We start from the raw sequence: 12080 nt of genomic DNA on the forward strand, positions 1-12080 counted from the left end.
AGGATTTACTATCCTTTTGCGTCTGTCACTACGCCCAGCACTCGCGAGTTTGAAGCTCGTCACAGCCATCCCTTCCTAGATCCTACTCGGAATACCACAGACAAGGTTTAGACTTTCTGGATCTCAAGAATGGCAATCCATGGGTTCTAACTTATACCACGAGGATTCTAATATCTCAGACTCGGTCCTCTGTATTAGATATCTAAGAGATATTCATTCTAGCTTGTTTGCATGTAGAACGGAAGTGTTTGTCAGGCACGCGTTCGTAAGTGAGAATGATGATGAGCGTCACATAATCATCACATTCATCAAGTTCTTGGTTGCGAATGAACATCTTAGATTAGGAATAAGCTTGAATTGAATAGAAAAATAATAGTACTTTGCATTAATACTCAAGGAACAGCAGAGCTCCACACCTTAATCTATAATGTATAGAAACTCTACCATTGAAAATACATAAGTGATAATGGAGTTCATTGGTCTCGGCCCCAGAGGTGGAACCGAAGTAAGCAAGACTTCGAATACAATAATAAAAAGTCCTATTTATACTAAACTAGTTACTAGGATTTACAAAAATGAGTAAATGATGTAGAAATCCACTTCTGGGGCCCACTTGGTGTGTGCTTGGGCTGAGCATTGAGATTTACACGTGTAGAGGCTTCTCTTGGAGTTGAACGCCACTTTGCAACCTGTTTCTAGCGTTTAACTCTAGAATGCAGCACGAAACTGGCGTTGAACGCCAGTTTGCGTCGTCTAAACTCGGGCAAAGTATGGACTATTATCTATTTCTGGAAAGCCCTGGATGTCTACTTTCCAACGCAATTGAGAGCGCGCCATTTGGAGTTCTGTAGCTCCAGAAAAGCCACTTTGAGTGCAGGGAGGTCAGAATCCAACTGCATCTGCAGTCCTTCTTCAACCTCTGAAGTTGATTTTTGCTCAAGTCCCTCAATTTCAGCCAGAAAATACCTGAAATCACAGAAAAACACACAAACTCATAGTAAAGTCCAGAAATGTGATTTTTATTTAAAAACCAATAAAAATATACTAAAAACTAACTAAATCATACTGAAAACCATGTAAAAACAATGCCAAAAAGCGTATAAATTATCCGCTCATCAAACACTCATCACCATTCTCACCTTTGAACACGTGCTTGACAACCACTTCTGTTCTACCTGAAAACGAGCTTGAATGCATATCTCTTGGGTTTCTAATCGAAGATTAGAACCTTCGTGGTATAGGCTAGAATTATTGGCGGCCATTCCTGAAATCTGGAATGTCTAAACCTTATCTGTGGTATTCCGAGTAGGATCTGGGATGGGATGGCTGTGACGAGCTTTAAACTCGCGAGTGTTGGGCGTAGTGACAGACGCAAAAGGATCAATAGATCCTATTCCAACATGAGTGAGAACCGACAGATGATTAGTCGTGCAGTGACAGCGCATTTGGACCATTTTCACTGAGAGGACGGACGGTAGCCATTGACAACAGTGATCCCCCAACATACAGCTTGCCATGGAAAGGAGTATGAATGATTGGATGAAGGCAATAGGAAAGTAGAGGTTCAGAAGGAACAAAGCATCTTCATACGCTTATCTGAAATCCCACCAATGAATTACATAAGTACTTCTATTTTATTTTCTATTTTAATTATATTTTAATTATCAAAATCCCATAACCATTTGAATCTGCCTGACTGAGATTTACAAGGATGACCATAGCTTGCTTCACGCCGACAATCTCCGTGGGATCGACCCTTACTCACTTAAGGTATTACTTGGACGACCCAGTGCACTTGTTGGTCAGCTGCACGGAGTTGTGTGAAAAGTGTGCGATCACGATTCCGTGTAGCACATGCCCCCATCACATGATTGACAGGCTAGTGTTAATCAACTACTTCACTCAAGGCATGAAGCCTCGGGATAAAACTACACTAGATGGTGCTAGTAATGGTTCCCTGAAGAAGTACAAGACCGCAGATAAAGCATGGCAACTGATCAACGAGTTAGCTGAGTCAACCAGGAATCACAGGCACAGAAGCAGCCACTCAAAAGCTGTTGTAGAGGTTTCCTCTAGCAATAAAATTACTGCTCTTACACAGAGTATATGTGAAATGACCAACTTACTGAAGTAAATGCAGTTGAACCAACAACAACAAGCTCAGCCTTCCCCACCACAACAAAGCCAACAGCTAGTTCCCCAAAGAGTATGCGGAATATGTGTTGATTATAGTCATTATACTGATGAATGCCTACAGCTCCAACAAGAAGACAACACTGTGGCAGCTACTCATAACTTCTATGACCGCCAGAATCAAGGATACAATCAACAAGGCGGCAACTACAACAAGGTGGAAACTATAACCAAGGATGGCAGGACAACTCTGGTGCACGAAATTGTGATCATGAACAATGGCGCCAAAGACTTGGAGCTCTCAAACGTGAATCACACTTTGTCACAATTCCGCACAACTAACCAGCAAGTGCACTGGGTCGTCCAAGTAATACCTTACGTGAGTAAGGGTCGATCCCACGAAGACTGTCGGCTTGAAGCAAGCTATGGTCATCTTGTAAATCTCAGTCAGGCAGATTCAAATGGTTATGGAGGATTGATAATTAAAGATAAATAAAACATAAAATAAAGATAGAGATAGAGATACTTATGTAATTCATTGGTAGGAATTTCAGATAAGCGTATGAAGATGCTTTGTTCCTCCTGAACCTCTGCTTTCCTATTGCCTTCTTCCAATCATTCATACTCCTTTCCATGGCAAGCTTTATGTTGGGCATCACCGTTGTCAATGGCTACTTCCCGTCCTCTCAGTGAAAATGTTCTATGCACGCTGTCACCACATGGTTAATCATCTGTTGATTCTCGATCATGTTGGAATAGGATCCATTGATCCTTTTGCGTCTGTCATACGCCCAACACTCGCGAGCTTGAAGCTCGTCACAGTTATCCCTTCCCAGATCCTACTCAGAATACCACAGACAAGGTTTAGACGTTCCGGATCTCAGGAATGGCCGCCAATAATTCTAGCCTATACCATGAAGGTTCTAACCTTATATTAGAAACCCAAAAGATACACATTCAAGCTTGTTTGCATGTAAAACGGAAGTGGTTGTCAGGCACGCATTCATAGGTGAGAATGGTGATGAGTGTCACATAATCATCACATTCATCATGTTCTTGGGTGCGAATGAATATCTTGGAGAATAAATAGACTTGAGTTGAATAGAAAAACAATAGTACTTTGCATTAATTCATGAAGAACAGCAGAGCTCCACACCTTAATCTATGGTGTGTAGAAACTCCACCGTTGAGAATACATAAGAACAAAAGGGTCTAGGCATGGCCGTGAGGCCAGCCCCCAAACGGGAAAAGGTCTATCAAAATCTGATCAAGTGTATCAAAGTCTTCAAATACAATAGCAAAAGGTCCTATTTATAGAAAACTAGTAGCCTAGGGTTACAGAAATAGGTAATTAATGTAGAAATCTTCTTCCGGGCCCACTTGGTGTGTGCTTGGGCTGAGCATTGAAGCTTTCATGTGTAGAGACTTTTCTTGGAGTTAAACGCCAGCTTTTGTGCCAGTTCTGGCGTTTTGATGCCAGAATTCTTAAGCTGACTTGGAACGCCTGTTTGGGCCATCAAATCTCGGGCAAAGTATGGACTATTATATATTGCTGGAAAGCCCAAAATGTCTACTTTCCAATTCAGTTGAGATCGCGCCAAGTGAGCTTCTGTAGGTCCAGAAAATTTACTTCGAGTGCAGGGAGGTCAAAATCCAACAGCATCTGCAGTCCTTTTTCAACCTCTGAATCAGATTTTTGCTCAGGTCCCTCAATTTCAGCCAGAAAATACCTGAAATCACAGAAAAACACACAAACTCATAGTAAAGTCCATAAATGTGATTTTTATTTAAAAACTAATAAAAACATAATAAAAACTAACTAAAATATACTAAAAACAATGCCAAAAAGCGTATAAATTATCCGCTCATCACAACACCAAACTTAAATTGTTGCTTGTCCCCAAGCAACTGAAAATCAAATAGGATAAAAAGAATAGAATATACATTGAGTTCCAAAAACATCTATGAAGATCAGTATTAATTAGATGAGCGGGGCTTTTAGCTTTTTGCTTCTGAACAATTTTGGCATCTCACTTTATCCTTTGAAGTTTAGAATGATTGGCATCTATAGGAACTCAGAATTTAGATAGTGTTATTGATTCTCCTAGTTAAGTATGTTGATTCTTGAACACAGCTACTTTATAAGTCTTGGCCGTGACCCAAAGCATTTTGTTTTCCAGTATTACCACCGGATACATAAATGCCACAGACACATAACTGGGTGAACCTTTTCAGATTGTGATTCAGCTTTGCTAGAGTCCCCAATTAGAGGTGTCCAGAGCTCTTAAGCACACTCTTTTTGTTTTTGGACCATGACTTTAACCGCTCAGTCTCAAGTTTTCACTTGACACCTTCACGCCACAAGCACATGGTTAGGGACAGCTTGGTTTAGCCGCTTAGACCAGGATTTGATTCTTGTGGGCTGGTGCACGAATTGTGAATCACACTTTCACAACTCGTACCACTAACCAGCAAGTGCACTGGGTCGTCCAAGTAATACCTCACGTGAGTAAGGGTCGAATCCCACGGAGATTATTGGTTTGAAGCAATCTATGGTTATCTTGCAATTCTTAGTCAGGAAGTCAATTATCTTTATCAGTTGAATTGCGAATAAACAAGAGAGCATGGGTTAAAGGTTACTTGTTATGCAGTAATGGAGAATATGTTGGAGTTTTGGAGATGCTTTGTCTTCTGAATCTCTGCTTTCCTCTGTCTTCTGATTCACGCACGCACGTCTTTCTATGGCAAGCTGTGTGTTGGGGCATCACCGTTGTCAATGGTTACATCCCCTCCTCTTGTGAAAACGATCCAAATGCTCTGTCACAGCACGGCTAATCATCTGAGGTTCCCGATCATGCTGGAATAGGATTCACCCTCCTTTTGTGTCTGTCACTACGCCCAGCACTCGCGAGTTTGAAGCTCGTCACAGTCATTCAATCCCTGAATCCTACTCGGAATACCACGGACAAGGTTTAGACTTTCCGGATTCTCATGAATGCCGCCATCAATCTAGCTTATACCACGGAGATTCTGATCAAGGAATCTAAGAGATATTCATTCAATCTGATGTAGAACGGAGGTGATTGTCAAACACACGTTCATGAATTGAGGAAGGTGATGAGTGTCACTGATCATCACCTTCTCCATAGTTAGGCGCAAATGGATATCTTAGATAGGAACACGCATGTTTGAATGGAAAACAGAAATACTCGCATTAATTCATCGAAACACAGCAGAGCTCCTCACCCCCAACAATGGAGTTTAGAGACTCATGCCGTCAAAGAGTACAAAGTTCAGATCTAAAAAATGTCATGAGATACAAAATAAGTCTCTAAAAGTTGTTTAAATACTAAACTAGTAGCCTAGGTTTACAAAAAGTGAGTAGACTATGACAGATGGTGCAGAGATCCACTTCTGGGGCCCACTTGGTGTGTGCTGGGGCTGAGATTTAAACATTTCATGTGCATAAGGCTGTTTTGGGCATTCAACGCCAGGTTTGGATCTATTTCTGGCGTTGAACTCCAACTTTTAATCCTTTTCTGGCACTGGACGCCAGAATTGGGCAGAGAATTGGCGTTGAACGCCAGTTTACGTCATCTATCCTTGAGCAAAGTATAAACTATTATATATTGCTGGAAAGCCCTGGATGTCTACTTTCCAACGCAATTGGAATCGCGCTATTTCGAGTTCTGTAGCTCCAGAAAATCCACTTTAAGTGCAGGGAGGTCAGAATCCAACAGCATCAGCAGTCCTTTTTCAGCCTGAATCAGATTTTTGCTCAGCTCCCTCAATTTCAGCCAGAAAAATACCTGAAATTACAGAAAAACACACAACTCATAGTAAAGTCCAGAAATATGAATTTTTCCTAAAAACTAATGAAAATAAACTAAAAACTAACTAAAATATACTAAAAACTATATGAAATTAACCCCAAAAAGCGTATAAAATATCCGCTCATCATGGGCCCTCCTATCCACTGATGCTCAAAGCCTTGGATCCTTTTTTATTTTACCCTTGCCTTTTGGTTTAAAGGGATATTGGCTTTTTCTGCTTGCTTTTTCTTTTTCTTTCTTTTTCTCTTTTTTTTTGCATTTTTTTACTCTCTTTTTTTTTCTGCAAGCTTTGCTATTCACTGCTTTTTCTTGCTTCAAGAATCATTTTTATGATTTTTCAGATCATCAACAACATTTCTCCTTTTTCATTATTCTTTCAAGAGCCAACATTTTTTTAACATTCATGAACAACAATATCAAAAATATGCACTGTTCAAGCATTCATTCAGAAAGACAAAAAGTATTGCCACCACATCAAAACAATTAATCTGTTTTAAAATTCGAAATTCATGTACTTCTTTTTCTTTTTCAATTAAAAACATTTTTCATTTAAGAAAGGTGATGGATTCATATTCATAGCTTTAAGGCATAGACACTAAGACACTAATGATCATGTAATAAAGACACAAACATAGATAAGCATAAAGCATAAAAATTCGAAAAATAGAAAATAAAGAACAAGGAAATTAAAGAACGGGTCCACCTTAGTGATGGCGGCTAGTCTTTCCTCTTGAAGATCTTATGAAGTGCTTGAGCTCCTCAATGTCTCTTCCTTGCCTTTTTTGCTCCTCTCTCATAACTCTTTGGTCTTCTCTAATTTCATGGAGGAGGATTGAATGTTCTTAGTGCTCCACCCTTAGTTGTCCCATATTGGAACTCAATTCTCCTAGGGAGGTGTTGATTTGCTCCCAATAGTTTTGTGGAGAAAAATGCATCCCTTGAGGCATCTCAGGGGTTTCATGATGAGGAATTTCATCATGCTCTTGGTGAGGTTCTCTTATTTGCTCCATCCTTTTCTTAGTGATGGGCTTGTCCTTATCAATGAGAATGTCTTCCTCTATGTCAATTCCAGCTGAATTGCAAAGGTGACAAATGAGATGAGGGAAGGTTAACATTGCCAAAGTGGAGGACTTGTCCGCCACCTTGTAGAGTTCTTGGGAGATAACCTCATGAACTTCTACTTCCTCTCTAATCATGATGCTATGAATCATGATAGCCCGGTCTATAGTAACTTCAAACCGGTTGCTAGTGGGAATGATTGAGCGTTGGATGAACTCCAACCATCCCCTAGCCACAGGCTTGAGGTCATGCCTTCTTAGTTGAACCAGCTTCCCTCTTGAATCTCTCTTCCATTGAGCGCCCTCTTCACAAATGTCTATGAGGATTTAGTCCAACCTTTGATCAAAGTTGACCCTTCTAATGTAGGGGTGTGTATTTTCTTGCATCATTGGCAAGTTGAATGCCAACCTTACATTCTCCGGACTAAAATCTAAGCATTTCCCCTGAACCATTGTAAGCCAATTCTTTGGGTCCGGGTTCACACTTTGATCATGGTTCTTGGTGATCCATGCATTGGCATAGAACTCTTGAACCATTAAGATTCCGACTTGTTGAATGGGATTGGTGAGAACTTCCCAACCTCTTCTTCGAATCTCATGTCAGATCTTCGGATATTCACCCTTTTTGAGTTTAAAAGGGACCTCGGGGATCACCTTCTTCTTGGCCACGACTTCATAGAAGTGGTCTTGATGCACCCTTGAGATGAATCTCTCCATCTTCCATGACTCGGAGGTAGAAGCTTTTGCCTTCCCTTTCCTCTTTCTAGAGGTTTCCCTGGCCTTAGGTGCCATAAATGGTTATGGAAAAACAAAAATTAATACTTTTACCACACCAAACTTAGAAGTGTTACTCGTCCTAGAGCAAAAGAAGAAAGAAGAGAGTAGAAGAAGAAGAGATAGAGGAGATGGAGGGGGCTTAGTGTTTCGGCCAAGGGGGAGAAGTAGTGTGTATGTTGTGTGAAAATGAAGGAGTGAAGATGGGTTTATATAGGAGTGGAGAGGAGGGTATGGTTCGGCCATTATGGGTGGGTTTGGGAGGGAAAGTGGTTTGAATTTGAATGGTGAGGTAGGTGGGGTTTTATGAAGGATGGATGTGAGTGGTAAAGAGAATGGTGGGATTTGATAGGTGAGGGGTTTTTGGGGAAGAGGTATTGAGGTGATTGGTGAATGGGTGAAGAAGAGAGAGAGATGTGGGGTAAGTGAGGATCCTGTAGGGTCCACAGATCCTGAGGTGTCAAGGATTTCTCATCCATGCACCAAGTGGCGTGCAAAACGCCCATTTCTTCCAATCCTGGCGTTAAACGCCAGGTTGCTGCCCATTTCTGGCGTTTAACGCCAGCTTCTTACCCTTTTCTGGCGTTAAACGCCAGTCTGGTGCTCATTTCTGGCATTAAACGCCCAGAATGGTGCCAGGCTGGGCGTTTAACGCCCATTCTGGTACCCTTACTGGCGTTTAAACGCTAGTAAGCTTCTCCTCCAGGGTGTTCTGTTTTTCATTCTGTTTTTCAGTCTGTTTTTGCTTTTTTAATTATTTTTGTGACTTCACATGATCATCAACCTACAGAAAACATAAAATAACAAAAGAAAATAGAAATTTAACATAGATAATTAAAGATTGGGTTGCCTCCCAACAAGCGCTTCTTTAATGTCAATAGCTTGACAGTGGGCTCTCATGGAGCCTCACAGATGTTTAGAGCAATGTTGGAACCTCCCAACACCAAACTTAGAGTTTGACTGTGGGGGCTCTGTCTGACTCTGTATTGAGAGAAGCTCTTCATGCTTCTTCTCCATGGTTATAGATGGATATCCTTGAGCTTTAAACACAAGGGAGTCTTCATTCACTTGAATGATCATTTTTCCTCTGTCAACATCAATCACAGCTTTTGCTGTGGCTAGGAAGGGTCTGCCAAGGATGATGGATTCATCCATACACTTCCCAGTCTCTAGGATTATGAAATCAGCAGGGATGTAGTGGTCTTCAACCTTTACCAAGACATCCTCTACAAGTCCATAAGCCTGTTTCTTTGAATTGTCTGCCATCTCCAGTGAGATTCTTGCAGCTTGTACCTCAATGATCCCTAGCTTCTCCATTACAGAGAGAGGCATGAGGTTTATGCTTGACCCTAGGTCACACAGAGCTTTCCCAAAGGTCATGGTGCCTATGGTACAAGGTATTGAGAACTTTCAAGGATCTTGTCTCTTCAGAGGTAATTTCTGCCTAATCAAGTCATCCAGTTCTTTAGTGAGCAATGGAGGTTCATTCTCCCAAGTCTCATTACCAAATAACTTGGCGTTTAGCTTCATGATTGCTCCAAGGTACTTAGCAACTTGCTCTTCAGTAACATCTTCATCCTCTTCAGAGGAAGAATACTCATCAGAGCTCATGAATGGCAGGAGTAAATTCAATGGAATCTCTATGGTCTCTATGTGAGCCTTAGATTCCCATGGTTTCTCATCATGGAATTCCATGGAGGCCAGTGGACATCCATTGAGGTCTTCCTCAGTGGAGATCACTGCCTCTTCCTCCTCTCCAGGTTTGGCCATGTGAGACGTGTTTATGGTGTTACACTCTCTCTTTGGATTCTCTTCTGTATTGCTTAGGAGAATACTAGGAGGGAGTTCTGTAATTTTCTTACTCAGTTAACCCACATCTGCCTCCAAATTTCTAATGGAGGACCTTGTTCCAGTCATGAAACTTTGAGTGGTTTTAGTTAGATCAGAGACTATAGTTGCTAAGTCAGAGTGGCTCTACTTAGAATCCTCTGTCTGTTGCTGAGAAGATGATGGAAAAGGCTTGCTATTGCTAAACCTGTTTCTTCCACCATTACTGTTGTTGAAACCTTGTTGAGGTCTCTGTTTATCCTTCCATGAGAGATTTGGATGATTTCTCCATGAAGGATTATAGGTGTTTCCATAGGGTTCTCCCATGTAATTTACCTCTTCCATTGCTGGGTTCTCAGGATCATAAGCTTCTTCTTCAGATGAAGAGATCCTCCAACAGAGCTGTCCAATGACATCTTGGACAGTTCAGACAGACCATCATAGAAGATACCTATGATGCTCCATCAGAAAGCATGTCAGAAGGACACCTTCTGATCAATTGCTTGTATCTTTCCCAAGCTTCATAGAGGGATTCTCCTTCCTTCTGTTTGAAGGTTTGGACTTTCACTCTAAGCTTGCTCAATTTTTGAGGTGGAAAGAACTTTGCCAAGAAGGCATTGACTAGCTTTTCCCAAGAGTTCAGGCTTTCTTTGGGTTGTGAATCCAACCATGTCCTAGCTCTGTCTCTTACAGCAAAAGGGAACAGCATAAGTCTGTAGACCTCAGGATCAACCCCATTGGTCTTGACAGTGTCACAGATTTACGAGAATTCAGCTAAGAACTGATGAGGATCTTCCAATGGAAGTCCATGAAACTTGCAATTCTGTTGCATTAGAGAAACTAATTGAGGCTTAAGCTCAAAGTTGTTTGCTCCAATGGCAGGGATTGAGATGCTTCTCCCATAGAAGTCGGGAGTAGGTGCAGTAAAGTGACCAAGCACCTTCCTTGCATTATTGGCATTGTTGTTGTTTTCGACTGCCATGGCTTCTTCTTGTTTGAAAAGCTCTGTTAGGTCCTCTACAGAGAGTTGTACTTTAGCTTCTCTTAGCTTTCGCTTCAAGGTCCTTTCAGGTTCAGGATCAGCCTTAACAAGAATGCTTTTGTCCTTGCTCCTGCTCATATGAAAGAGAAGAGAACAAGAAAGTATGGAATCCTCTATGTCACCGTATAGAGATTCCTTGAAGTGGCAAAGGAAAAGAATAGAAGGAGAAGGTAGAAAGAGAAGAATTCGAACTTATCAAGAGGGATAGAGTTTGAATTGTTGATAGTGGAGGAGTGTTAGTCCTTAAATAGAAGGATGTGAGAAGAGGGGAAAAATTTTTGAAATTAAAGTAAAAGATTTTGAAATAATTAAAGGAAATTTTGTAAATTTGATTAATGATTTTCGAAAACTAAAATTGGGAAAGAAATTAAGTGATTTTGAAAAAGATTTTGAAATTAGAAATTAAAAAGATATGATTGAAAATTAATTTTGAAAAAGATGTGATTGAAAAGATATGATTGAGAAGATATGATTAAAAATCAAATTAAAAAGAGAAAGTTTTAAAGTTAAAGTTGATTACTTGACTAACAAGAAATTAGAAGATATGATTCTAGAATTTAAAATTTGATCCTTTCTTAATAGGCAAGTAATAACTTGAAAATTTTAAATTAAATCACTAATTGTAGCAAGGATTTTTGAAAATAGTAATAAATAAAAAAAATTGAAAAGAAATTGATTTTGAAAAGATATGATTGAAAAGATATTATTTGAAAAATATTTGATTTTGAAAAATTATGAAAATTTGGAAAAAATTTGAATTAAAAACAAAATCTTCCCTCTAGTGTCATCCTGGCGTTAAACACCCAGAATGGTATCCATTCTGGCATTTAACGCCCAAAATGCTACCTTTTTGGGTGTTAAACGCCCAGCTAGGTACCCTGGCTGGCGTTTAAACGCCAGTTTTCCTTCTTCATTGGGCGTTTTGAACGCCCAGCTTTTTTTGTTTAATTTCTCTGCTGAATGTTCTGAATCTTCAATTCTCTGTATTATTGACTTGAAAAAACACAATTTTGAAAATATTTTTGAATTTTTAATGAAGAGAAACAAAAAAAATGCAACTAGGATCAAATAAACAATGCATGCAAGACACCAAACTTAGAAGTTTGTATACTAAACTCAAACAAGAAACATAAAATATTTTTTATTTTTATGGTTTTATAATTTTTTTGGTGATTTTTTCAAAAATCATATGGAAAACAGAATAAAGAGATTCAAAACTTTTAATAAGAATTTCAGGAATCATGCAATGTTAGTCTAAAGCTTCAGTCTAAAAAGATTAGACATGGTTAGCCAAGCTTCAGCAGGACATTACATTCAGCAGCTAAATTGATGAGAATGAATCAGCTTTTGTGAAGATAAGAACATCACCTTGAAACTTTAGAATTCATTCTTAAAAATTTTGAAAAATAAAAA

The 12080-nt window shown here is 39.8% G+C and overlaps 1 non-coding gene across 1 annotated transcript; it reads left to right on the plus strand.

Annotated features, from left to right (window-relative positions):
• Positions 1-10094: 10094 nt before the first annotated feature.
• LOC112753500 (small nucleolar RNA R71) lies at positions 10095-10202 on the plus strand. The gene has a single exon (XR_003177885.1). It is a non-coding gene; the product is annotated as a small nucleolar RNA R71 (small nucleolar RNA).
• Positions 10203-12080: the final 1878 nt, after the last annotated feature.

The sequence above is a fragment of the Arachis hypogaea genome, chromosome 15 (assembly GCF_003086295.3).
Source record: "Arachis hypogaea cultivar Tifrunner chromosome 15, arahy.Tifrunner.gnm2.J5K5, whole genome shotgun sequence".
NCBI classification, from domain to species: Eukaryota; Viridiplantae; Streptophyta; class Magnoliopsida; order Fabales; family Fabaceae; genus Arachis; species Arachis hypogaea.